This window comes from Sciurus vulgaris, assembly GCF_902686455.1.
Source record: "Sciurus vulgaris genome assembly, chromosome: 10".
NCBI lineage: Eukaryota > Metazoa > Chordata > Mammalia > Rodentia > Sciuridae > Sciurus > Sciurus vulgaris.
The window spans coordinates 136058968-136071232 of NC_136470.1; the positions used below are offsets into that span (position 1 = coordinate 136058968).

Sequence of the window (12265 nt, forward strand, 5' to 3'; positions counted from 1 at the left end):
CCAGGCATCAGAAAGCCTCGGAGACGGGCGAGGATAAGGCAGCCACAGACAGAGTGGGATGAGAGACTTCTGGCACCTCTCCAGCTCAGGAATGGATCCTCTGTAATTTGGAGACGCACGGTGATGGAAATGAGGAGAGACTGGGATTTACGGGTGAATTTGCTCAGCCGTGCAGAAATGGGCAGGTAGCAGTCTGGAGCTCATTTTAAAACAGGCGTTCCTACAAGACTGCATCAAAAATTAACAGAAATCCTTCTTTGAAAAAAATGGAAAGGCTCCCCCAGTCAGCTTCCCAGACAGCTTTCCAAACTTCAAATGGATCATTCTGTCAGCTATTTGTTGCACATTTTATTAATCCCAGTGCAGAGGTAAACTGGAAAATCTAATTCCTTTTATGTAGAAAACTAAATTTATTGCTCCTTTTTATAATGCACCTTAGACATATAAATACATGGATTTACTTACAGAGCTCTCATTCTCATGTAAAACCACCACTGTTTGGTCCAGATAAAAATGTTAAAAGGTTTGCGCACAGCTTTGCGAGGAAAAGAGGGAAAAAATGTCTTAATACTCAGAAGCTGAGCTGAGTTTTGATATTTAAGTGAAGAGTTTGAAGCAAAGAGAGTATAAAGGAACAGCCCAGAACCATCAAGTGGCACCAAGAGAAGTGGTTTCCCACAAGTGTCGAGCAGGCAGGGGGCCAGGCGGTAAATATATACATAATTAAGGCCAGAAAGAAAGAGCTCTGGCAAATTAAGCTCCCGAGACAATAGCTGTGACTCTGTTGAGGCTCGCAAAGAGGCTAATAGTTTCCAGGTGGGCTTCACTTTGTCTGAAGAACTTCAAACCACAGAGAGCAGGAGGGTGGGCATCGTGCCCGCAGTCTATGTAATAAGGAGGACGGTGTCACCACGAGGAACGCCGGCTGTCACATGTGCATGCGGCTTCATCACCACACAGCCCTGCAATGGCCCCTGGCCTGGACCCAGCAGTAAGTGTGCCGTCCTCGGCAGGCAGGAGGCGGGAGCGGGTCTCCTCTGTCTACCGCAGATCACCTGTGGGAGGCTGGGTCACACGCTTGGGCCGAGCCTGGGCGTGATTCTCTCCAAGGCCACACTCACCTACAGTAAATCAGAAGTGGAATTAACGGGGACCAATTAAGCTGATGATTAGTCTAACTCCTGGGGTCAAGGGCAGCGCAGTGTTTGTGTTTATTGACAGGGAGTCGATGGCCAGACTGCTGGAGAAGGCCAGGCTCACCTCCACGCCTGATCGATGTGCATGCTGCATGTGCCGATGGACCGAGGTCCCGCCAGGCCTGGGTTCCAGGGCCCCGGTCTCCTAGTCTGGTCTTCTCTCACCTCCCCCTGCTTTTGCTTCCCCGCTTCACTAGACACTGGTGCTGTGGAGAGCACGGTGCCAGCGTCAGGCAGTGCCACGGTGGGCTCCCGGGGCAGAAGCAGAACCCCCCAGGAATGCCCATGCCCACCACCACCAGGCTTCTAAGCAAGCAGTTTGCAGTGTGCACTGGAAAAGCTCCTGGGGACAGTCTGACTCCTCTCCATGACCCCGCAGGGGCCGCTGCAATGCAAGACACTACTACAAAGCCCTGCGGCCACCGAGGGAGGAGCGTGGCCCCTGCTGCCGCCTTCAGACTGCAGCCACTCAGCAGTTCAGGCTGGCCACACTTCCGGTCCCGCCAGGGAGGGCCATGCTTCACCCGTGTGACCCAGAACCTGGGTCTGGGAGGGGCTGAGTGGGTTGGGAGCCAAAGTTGAAGGCAGAAGGAAGCCAGGCCCCTGGGTTCACTCTCTTAAGCTCTCTGGGCCTCAGTTTTCTATCTGTGGAATGGGAAGGCAGGATAGGTCCAAGTCTAGGATGACTCTGCCAAACACAAAGGAGCACCTTCTCTGGCAAAGCCAAGGACATTGGTCAGCCTCACATCACTGTGACCAAAACAGCCAACAAGAACAACTGAGAAGAAGAAAAGCTTATTTGGGGCTCATGGTTTCAGGGGTCTCAGTCCACAGTCAGCCGGCTCCATTATCTGGGCCCATGTGAAGCAGCACATCATGGTGGAAGACAGTGGTGGAAGAGAGCTGCTCAGCTCATGGGGGTCAGGAAGCACAGAGGTGGGGCACATAGGAAGGTGCACCCTTCCAGGGCAGCCCCCGTGGCCCCCTCCTCAACCACACCCCACCTTCCTACAGTTAGCACCCAGTCAGTCCATTCAAACCGGGATGGCTGATCAGACTACAGCTCCCACAGGCTACCGTTTCACCTCGGGATGCTTCTGCACTAACAGGTGCTGTTGGGGACACCTCACACCCAAGCCACACCACCAGGTGCATGGTCCCTGTGCAAGGGCAAGGCTGAATGCAGAATCCCTGACCTCTGACCTCCTCCTGCTTAAAGGCACCTATCCGCAAATAAAACCTGGTAGAGCTGAGCTTCTAGCCTGGGGAGCCTGTCCCAGTGTCCACAGGCCTGAGCTTCCGTGCTATTCCACGGCAGGCCCACTGAAGAGTCCCCAGGATTAGCAAAACATGATCCACCAGCTGCCAAAGTCCAGAGCTTCAACAACTGCCTCAGCCCAGCCCCCGCAGGGGCCTCACAACACCTCTTGAAGTGAGCGTGGGCTTCAGTGGCCACAAGAACGCTGCGGCTCTTCTCCTCAGTCTCTGGTGGTGGAAGGACCCGTGCCGCTCCTCAGAGAAGGCAGGGCAGGGTGTGGTCACGCTCCTGAATGGCCAGCACACCACCCCAGCTCAGCACGGGCGGGTCAGTGTGCTGCCAGCCCCCGCACCGTGAGAGCAACAGGTGCTCCCAGGCCCTTCGCCCCCACAGGAAGAACCGCCCTGGACAGCGAGTCGCCAAGGTCACAATGATCTCACTAAAGATAAATGTGCTCTCTGTCCTTTCTCTACGAAGAGCACCAGAAAACCTGACCTTGAAGTACAGAGTCATAAGGAAGAGCAGAACTATTCAGATGTTCCTCACAGAGAGAGGGAGACAGTGCAGAGTTGGAAGGTAGGATTCCCTTTTCATTTATTTATTCCCTCAAGGTTTCCTCATACTGTTTCCCCCTCTGTAGAAAAAATAATCTCCCTTACCAGGTCTCGTGGAGAGATCAAATCTGAAAGGGGCCTGGCACATGGTAAGTCCCTCAGGACTGACTCATGATGACAGAAGTCCACTTGCCTTGAAGGCCTCCACTCGGCCACACAGCCCTTGCAGGAAGGGACTGTCAAGTTCCCATCCCTTATACCCAGCGGGTCACAGGCCTCCACAGATGCTCCTCAAGCTCTTACTAAGCAGCTGCACCCCCACATTCTGGGCAAGGTGGCAAGGACACAGCAGGAACTAAACAAGGGTGACCCTGCCCTCACGAGGGTCACAGTTCAGGGAGGGAGGTGGAGGCTAACGAGTGCCTAGGAACTAGACAGTGCAGACGGGTTCACCCGGTTGGCAACGATCTTGTTAGATGTCTCTTCGTAACAACCCAGACGGGGTCAAGGGCACCCATGGAGAAAGCCTGAGCTGCCCTGGGTAATTACCTCACCCTGCGACGGGCTGAGGGACGGCCTCACTGAGTGGCAGGTCACTCCCCAGGGACTCTCCCCTGAGACCTACAGGATGCTCAGGCAGCCCTTGGACCTGTACTCACAGTCCCTGCCACCCACCCGCCCATGCTCTGGCCCTGGCCTCCTTTTTCACGTCCAAGCTGTCTGAAATGCAATAACGCTTTTTAAAGAGCAATTGGGATTTTAATTAAAGTTCCAGGGACCCAGCCAAGAATATTTTTCTACAAGAGAAGCAATATCTGTTTTTGGAGACAGAACATTTCATAACAGAGATCTCACATGCTGTTACGAGTGATAGCCAGTGGCACAAGTTGTGCCCTCCCAGAGTGTGCGAGTGTGCAAGTGTGTGTGCAAGTGCGTGTGCACATTTGTGCACGTGTGTGTGCATGTGAGGCTACATGTGTGTGCACATGCCAGTAAGTGTGCATGTGTTCGTATGCATGGGTGTGCACGTGTGTGTGCATTTGAGCACATACGAGCACATGTAAGCATATGTGTGCTTGTGTGTGCATGGGTCCATGTGCATGTGTACATGTGCATATATATATGAATGTCTGGGTGCACATCTGTATGCACATACCCCTGCCTGTGTCTAGTGCTTTTCCTGCACAATGAGAACAGAGACAGGACAAAAATGCACTCCACTCCTTAACCCTTCAGGTGCTGGAGGCAGACGGCTAATGGAACAGCCATCTCTTAGGGTAGGAGATTGCCTTTGTTCTCCCCACTGAGCCCTTTGATTTAAAAGGCTTTCTCCACGAGACACCCAGCGAGCAGCCTTGATAAGGGTCCAATGTGAGCAAGTTGCTGGTCGGCAGATGTCATACACACCTAGACCCAGGGTGGCCACGTGGGACCCTGCAGTTCCACGCCGCACATGTTCGGGTAAATGGGCTTAAAGCCAAACACGGCCCTGGTCTTGCAGCTGGCAGTTTGGCAAAATTATTCCACCTGTGAGTTCTGTTTTTTGTGAAGCCATCCTGGCTGCTTGGCAGATCCTGATTAGGTCAGTCAAGGGCAATTGAAAGTGAGCTCCTGAGCCAGCAGGTCCATCCATGAACCTATGGGACACATCTGCATCGGCCATGTGCACACACCAGTGTGGATACAGCACACCAGTGTCCACACTGGCCCACCTACACCTGCAGGGGTGTAACAGAACATGCCCGTGTCCAGGTCAGCCCATCTGGGAGCCCCAGATGCTGAGAGGTGGAGGCATCAGAGACCTGTTCAGAGATGGCTGTCCACCTCAGGCAGAAGGGCTGGAAGCTGGGCCTGTCCATCTTCAGGGATTGTGGGTTGCTGTGGGGCCAGCCATCACAGCTAATTCCCCAGCATTGCTGGTAAGGGCAGAGGCTGAGGATCTGCCCTGAAGCCTCAGCCAGAGTGCTCTGGCCACTACCAAGTCAAAGCCTGGGAACTGGGAGCAGGCAGTGGTGTTCAGTCCCATCCCAGTTCCCTGACACCTTGATGTCACTTCTCTGGATCCAAAGGGCAAAGGAGAAGGAGGTGATCCTATGAGAGGCTGGTCGACTTCTCACTCTAAACCCTCACTCGGAAAATGGATCTAATTCACCCTCCTGCCACAAACCTTCAACAACCAGGCCAAATTATTCCCAGCCTAGCTTTTTACTCCAATTCTAGCTGGTGATGGTATTAGAATCACGAGAACAACGCAGGACACGTGTGTGCCCTAGACGAGAACTTGTGCCAACTCCGCCCACAGAACCCGGCATGGAGGGTGAGCCTCCAGAGCCAGCCGGTCACCCTCTCAGTCGAAAGGAGACATCGGCGGGACTCTGATTCCCAGCCGGCACTGCCAGGGGGCTGCCCAGCAGGGCAACGTGCCTGCTGTCTCAGGACAGGAACCAGGGTTGGGCGTTTGTCACCCAACACCACAGCTCAGCTAGGCCCTCCGATCACGCAGGCAGGACCCGGGTAGGAGGGTGCTGTGCTCCCTGCTGCTGGAGCTGCTGTGGAAGACCACACGGGTGCCACCTCCAGTATCAACTGGAAAAGGCACCAGGGGTCTGGGCCGTCCCTCCCGACCTTGGCCCGAGCAAACCACAGTGGCTCCATCCACAGGACACTTCAGTCAAAGGGGAAGTGGCCTGCAAGACCCCAGGAGGAGGCTGCACAGAGGAGAGAGTGAAACACCACCATGCCTGCCTGTCGGCCAGCCAGGTTGCTGCCCTGCCATTATGCACTGCCCTCCAGAAGAGCAGGGTGGAGGGGCCCTCAGAGTCCTTGCTCCAAGAGTCCTTGCCGCACTAAGTCCTTCCTCCACTGAGTCCTTGCTCCCCTGAGTCCCTCCTCCACTGAGTCCTTCCTCCACTGAGTCCTCCTCCCCTGAGTCATTCCTCCACTGAATCCTTCCTCCATTGAGTCCTTGCTCCCCTGAGTCGTGCTCCCCTGAGTCCTTGCTCCACTCAGTCTTTGTTCTGATGAGTCCCTCCTCCACTGAGTCCTTCCTCCACTGAGTCCTTCCTCCACTGAGTCCTTCCTCCCCTGAGTCCTTGCTCCACTGAGTCTTTGTTCTGCTGCCTCCTTCCTCCACTGAGTCCCTCCTCCCCCGAGTCCTTCCTCCACTGGAATCTGGCAGAGCAGCCACCACCAGCTCACCCAGGAATTCCTCCACCCATCAATGTTCCAAGTCAACTACCTTTGTGAGCATGAAAACCAAATGTGAAGGTTGAGGCACCAACAAGCAGACCCGTGTCCCAGCCCTGAGCCCACGTGGCCATGAACGCTGCATCCTGGGCGTGCATCGTGGGCCATGAACACTGCCGTTAGTACACAAGGACAGCGCCATGGGAAACCGTCTTTGCTGCAGGGGAAGCTCACTAAGAGCTGGACTGAGCCTCCTCTGTAGGTTCCATGTAGCACTCTGGCCAGTCCCACACCTGCCGTGGGAAGGCAAACACGGATCGAAGGCCCCCTGTTGGTGCCAGCTGAAGGTCCCAGGACGAAGCAGACACACTGCCTTCCAGGTGTATCATTCAGAATGCTCAACTCAGGACCAAGCAAAATTAGCTAAGTTTATAAGCTCTGAAGACACCATTTCCCTGGAATGCAGGGGTGATCCGCGGAGCACAGAACCTCTAGACAGTGTCACTGAGGACAGAGGTGGCCTGTGAGCCCACCCGCCCCTTGTCCAGACCTGTCTCTTCACATCGCCACTGCATCAAGAAATTTCTGGGCTCACAGAAATATATATCTGTCCCCGTGCCAGGACACAAGTCCTGGCCCAGTTCGTGCCACCACGCCCAGCTCACAGACATCCTGTTCACACCCCTGGCTGCGTGCACACCAGCTGTGAAGTCCCATCCTCGAGACCAGCAGGTGGTCTCCACAGACCTCAGAGACAACCTCCTGGTCCCTTCTGCAGGGAGTTCTGGAGTCTGGGTTATGGGACCAGGCACATAAGAAGCCAGACCACACACGGACATGTCCCTGGTTCCTCTGACCCTTCACTGCGGGAGGAAAAGGATGAGCAGAGATTGGTACAGACCTGTCTTCTAAGACAGGGGCCAGTGCAGGGCGGGGACCAGTGACCCAGGCTCAGCAGCTCTATTGATCATTTCCTGCTAAATTCTCTTCTGCGATTCCGTCGATGGTGAAACTGAGTGACGGATGGCCTGCCTGCGGTTCCGCTTAGCCACCACCTTATTACCTTCATGTTTGCAACCTTCCACATCATAATCTGTGTCCTTACTACCACTTAGAATTGTTGTCACAAGGACATTGTATCTTCCTCTGCCTCCAATTCACCCCCCTTCATGAACGCAGGAGGCATCGTTGGTTTTCTGCTCTAGGGGCTCCACGTTCTGCTCCAGGAGCAGGCCGGCCTTGTGGGCCCCTTGTGCCCCTGCACAGCTCCGCTGCCTCACCCCTGCGCCTCTCCCTCTTCCTACTCCCACTCTCTCCAGTGCTACGCATGCGTCTCCCATCTCCATGGTTAGATGGCCTCCGCTCTGCTGGTTCAATTTCCTTTGACCTGGACTACTCTGGATGCCTTTCCAGCCAAATTTCCTTTTATTTTTAAATTCCTGCGGCTCATCTTCTCGATGAAGTGTTCCACACGAACTGCAGCGAGGCCAGTCACAGCACACGACACAGAGGAGTGCGGAGCCGGCTCTGTCCACCAGGGGAGCCGAGGAGAGCGAGGAGGCACGGAAGGCTGCCTCTGGAAGGCTGCCTCCTCTACCGTGCCGAGGCGCCTGCGGCCGAGTATCTCCAGGGTGCAGTTTCTCGCAGTCTGTGTGCACAGGAATCCCCTGGGACCCTGTGAACGCCTCTCCTGGTACAGTAGGGCTGAGTGGGCCTGAGAATGAGCGTTCATAAGCGCTCTCTGGTGGTGCTGATTTTATGGTCAGTGGTCACATTTCGGGGAACAAAGTGCCTGCAGAGCTGTGTTGCAGTTTTTTCTGAGTCTTAGTTTGGAGTTAGCAGGCGAGGGTGACGTGGTGACTAGAACGTCTGCCAAGGGCACAGGGAGGAAGCCAACGCTGATTAATGATTTCATGATTCACTGGTTCATTCAGCAGATATTCATGGAGCATCTACTCTGTCAGGCCCTGTGGGCAGAGCGAGCGCAGAGGCCTCGGCACCCTCCTGCCGCATGGGTGCTGGTGGGGTGGAGACCATGGCAAGCAAACAAGGTGATGGCACAGAGCGGTCGGCGTCACGTAGGTGAGCAGGCAGCACAGGAGGGCAGCTCTCGAGGGCGCCTACAACCTTCCCGCGGCTGGGCTGAGCCTGGAACCCGGAGACGTTCCCGGCCTGTGAACACCGAGGAACGGGACAGGCAGCAACCCGAGTCAGGAAGGTCATGGTGCCACGCTTTGTCCTCCCTGCAGACCTCAAGTTCAGGTGACACGGGCCGTGCTGACCACTCCACCTCCGACTAGTGGCCTGACCCTCTCCTGATCTCACAGAGCTGTCCCTCTGTGAGCTCTGGGGACGCCATCAATACAAAGGTAAGCGAGACCCACATCAGCCTACTCAGAGACACCTCCGGGCAGCCCTGGAGACCTGTCCCTTGTGACAGAAGGGAGGAAACCACTCAGGCTCTGCAGTCACCTGGTGACACGAGCCGCTGACATTTCAGTGTGCAACTCTTATGACCCGCCCATTGAGAAGCCTGTCTACTAACTCCTGCCGGCCAGGCCACACTGATCGCATTCAAGATCCATCGCCTATGATCTGCTTTATTTCCCCTTCAGATCATAACCTCTCCAGCTCCAGGAGCAGGATCTTTTACAGCCATGTGGCTTCTCAGGAGCACCCCATTCGCACGATTCTTCAACAGGCGTTTTCCTGAGTGCCAAATAAATAAATGGGTAGGTCGATTATTTGAAAAGTGCATTAGTTTTAAAAGAAGCAAGCAGAGCAGGTAAGAGGAAGAGGAGAGAATGCTGCCGCACTCGGGAGGCCAGGGCCTCTACAGGGAGGCCACCCCTGGAATGGAGGACTGAGGGCGAGGCCTGTGAGGCTCTGAGGAGAGGGACGGGGCAGAGCAACAGCATGGGCAGAAGTCCCGGGTGCTGTGTGTGCTTGGGGAACCTCAAGGGGCCCAGGTGACTGGTCTTCCACTTTACAGAATGGGAAACCAAGGCCCACACAGATTTCTTTGGCAAACCCAAGTGTATCAATTAAGCAAATTTTAGCAGCAATAGAATTAACAATGTTTCAAATCCAAAAGAATGTGTGTGCTACGTACACCCATTGCCATGCCAGTGTGCCGAGCAGTAGGGCTCTCCACCCGCAGTGACCCAGGGGCGTGCTCCTTCCAGGTAGTGTCCACCCTTGTCAGCAGGTGTCCTTCTGGCTCACTGACAGGAGAGGTGAGGGAGGCAGTCTCCTTGCAGGCTTATGGTGGGCCAGTCCTGGAGGTGGTACTCCTGCTCACACCAATGGCGACAGTCCAGTCCCTGGGCCACCTCTTACCACAGGATCTTGGGAGTGGGGTCCAGCAGGAAGCCATGGAACAGGGAGGTAGGAAGCAGCTGGCCAGCCACCGTCCACCTAGCCCTGGCTTCCTTCCTTCCTGTGCGACACACACGCATGAGAACGATCAAGGGTGTCCGTCTTAATGACAGCAGGCACCGAGCACAGTGACAGCAAGACAGTGGAGGGGAGCATTCCTAGCTGTCTGCTAACAGCTCAGACACACTCACCGGCACAACGGTTTCATCTTACTGTTGAAGGGAGTTGACAGGGAGTGACAGCGTGTCTGTGGAATCCCACACAGGCGGGGTGAGCGGAAGCACCCAGGCCCGCCCTGGGCTCACCTGCCCTGCCGGTGACCACCACACTGGGCCACTGCAGCCCGTCACAGCAAGCAAGGCTGCCGTGGGGCCGTACCAAGGTGACAAAGGCAAAGACAGAATTGAAAGATCATCGTTGCTACAAAATCCAGTTACAAACAATGGAAAAATACAGCGTGGGGGAGGAAAGAAATCGGAGCCAATGAAATTGGATCACTCTATGAGAGTCTTTTAGATACCAAAAATGGTCCAGTTAAAACCTTCAAAAGCAACGTAGGTGATGCCAGAGAAGCGGTCAGGTGCTGATGATCAGCAGTGGGCAAGGCCTCTGGCTTCAAAACTACCCGTCATCTCCAACAAGCCAGGAAGCCTTAAAAAAATGGTCTCTAGGATGTCAAATTTCCCAGAATGATGCTAACATTATGCAAAGTCAAAAGAACTCATCCATGCTGACATCTACAACACCAATATCGTGAGTTGAGGATTGGGACCAACAAAAGTGTCCCCTGTGTTTCCCTTCGGAGGACGGGTGACGACTGGACCAAGGCCATAGGATTTGCGTGGTGGAGTTGATCGACAGTAACGGGAAGGGGTGGCATGAGGCACACCCCACACCGAGTCTCCTTTCTTAGAATCCATCCAGCTTACTTCCCATCCCACCGGTTTGCCAGTTAGTCACTGATCATGCGCAGCCTGTGACGTTTCTTGTGCTGCCCATCTGAATCAGCACGTTAGCCCTGTGCCGGTTTTCCTTCATCTCACCTCCCTAAGCTGACAGTAAAATCCACTTCTTTGAAAGCACGTGTGCACACAGCAGGTGGTGAATTATCCTATCTGTTGGAGCCATCAGTGAACTCCGAACCTGTGGCTGCTGGATCAGGCCCACCAGGGCAGGAGAGAGTCTGGCCTCTGCACTGGAGGAAATGGGCCTGCCTCCACTGGAGTGCCGATGTGACCTGTGTGTCACCTACATGAGGAGCTTTGAGCAGAAGGAAAGGCAGGAGGACATGGAAAGAGGGGCCCAGGGGAGGCCCGTGAACTGAAGTGCACATCACAACCAAACTTCATAGACTCCACCTACCAAAGAGTTGGCCAGTGTTGCTGTGAGATTTTCATCCAAATAAATACCATAAGTATCTAAAAGATTGAAATCAAATGGTCAGTTGGAGAACACTTAATGCTACCACCCTAATTAAGAAAAATTAACCATTTTTAATAAACTGTACCTTTAAAAATGCAGATAAATTATGTCCAGAATAATTATATGAGGTACATAGGATTTTAAAATGAATTAATTGATCCATAATCACCTTATAATCAATTCATATTTTTCAAGATACATATTTGTAAAAGTATGAAAAGGTAGTTTTGAAGAAAAGCCTAGAGGAAGCAGAATAACAACCTCCAATGATGCTCAGTCCTAATCCTAGAAACTGGATGTGTTACATTAAATGGCAAAGGAGAATTATGGTTGCAGATGGAATTAGCTTGTTAAAAATTGATTTTAAGATAGGTAGGGAACTGAGGGTAGCTCAGAGGTAGAGCACTTGCCTAGCACTTATGAAGCACTGGGTTTGATCCTCAGCACCACATAAAAATAAATAAAATAAAGGTATTGTGTCCATCTACAACTACAAATATTTCTTAAAAAATAGGTAAGGAGCTGAGCAAGGGGGCGCACACCTGTAATCCCAGCAACTTGGGAGGCTGAGGCAGGAGGACATCGAGTTCAAAGCCAGCCTCAGTCACTTAGTGATGCCCTAAGCAACTTAGTGAGACCCTGTCTCAAAATAAAACACAAAAAGGGCTGGGGATGTGGCTCAGTGGTTAAGCAACCCTGCGTTCAATCCCTAACAAAGAAAATAAAACTACGTAGGGAGAATTTCCTGGATAGACCAGGTGGGCCCAGTGTAATCACCAGCGTCCTTGACAGTGGGACTGGAGGAAGGAGAATTAGTGTCAGATGTGAGACGGGGAGACTCTGCAGGCCAGGGCAGAGGGCTGGGAGCTGTGGCTGCAGCCAGATTCCCTGGAGCCACCAGCAGGAGCGGCCTTCCCATCCTGCGCTTCAGCCAGAGGCCTGGTCAGCCCTGACCATAAGGGAGCTGATGAGCTTGTGGTAGCTTTTCCTAGCAGCGACAGAAAACTAGTGCAAAGGGCTAGCCTTCTAAAGCCTTCAGACTACTGTTTACTTGACATTAATCTTAAATTCACTTTTAAAAGATAGAAAATAAAACTGTAAATAAAACTTGAGAAATGAGTTTTCAGCATCAAGAAAAAAAGCAAACCAAAATCATTTTTGTATTTTTAACAAAAGCAACAGTAACAACAGTAAGACTCAAATAGGAATAGGAATAAGTTTATTCCCAGGCACAAAAGACCTGACGCAAAGCCTCTGTCCTCTCTGTCTGC

The 12265-nt window shown here is 53.3% G+C and overlaps 1 protein-coding gene across 1 annotated transcript in view; it reads right to left on the minus strand.

Annotated features, from left to right (window-relative positions):
- LOC306638059 (schwannomin-interacting protein 1) overlaps positions 1 to 12265 on the minus strand; it is a 595209-nt gene that overhangs the window by 518780 nt on the left and 64164 nt on the right. The gene's annotated exons all lie outside the window — the stretch shown is intronic.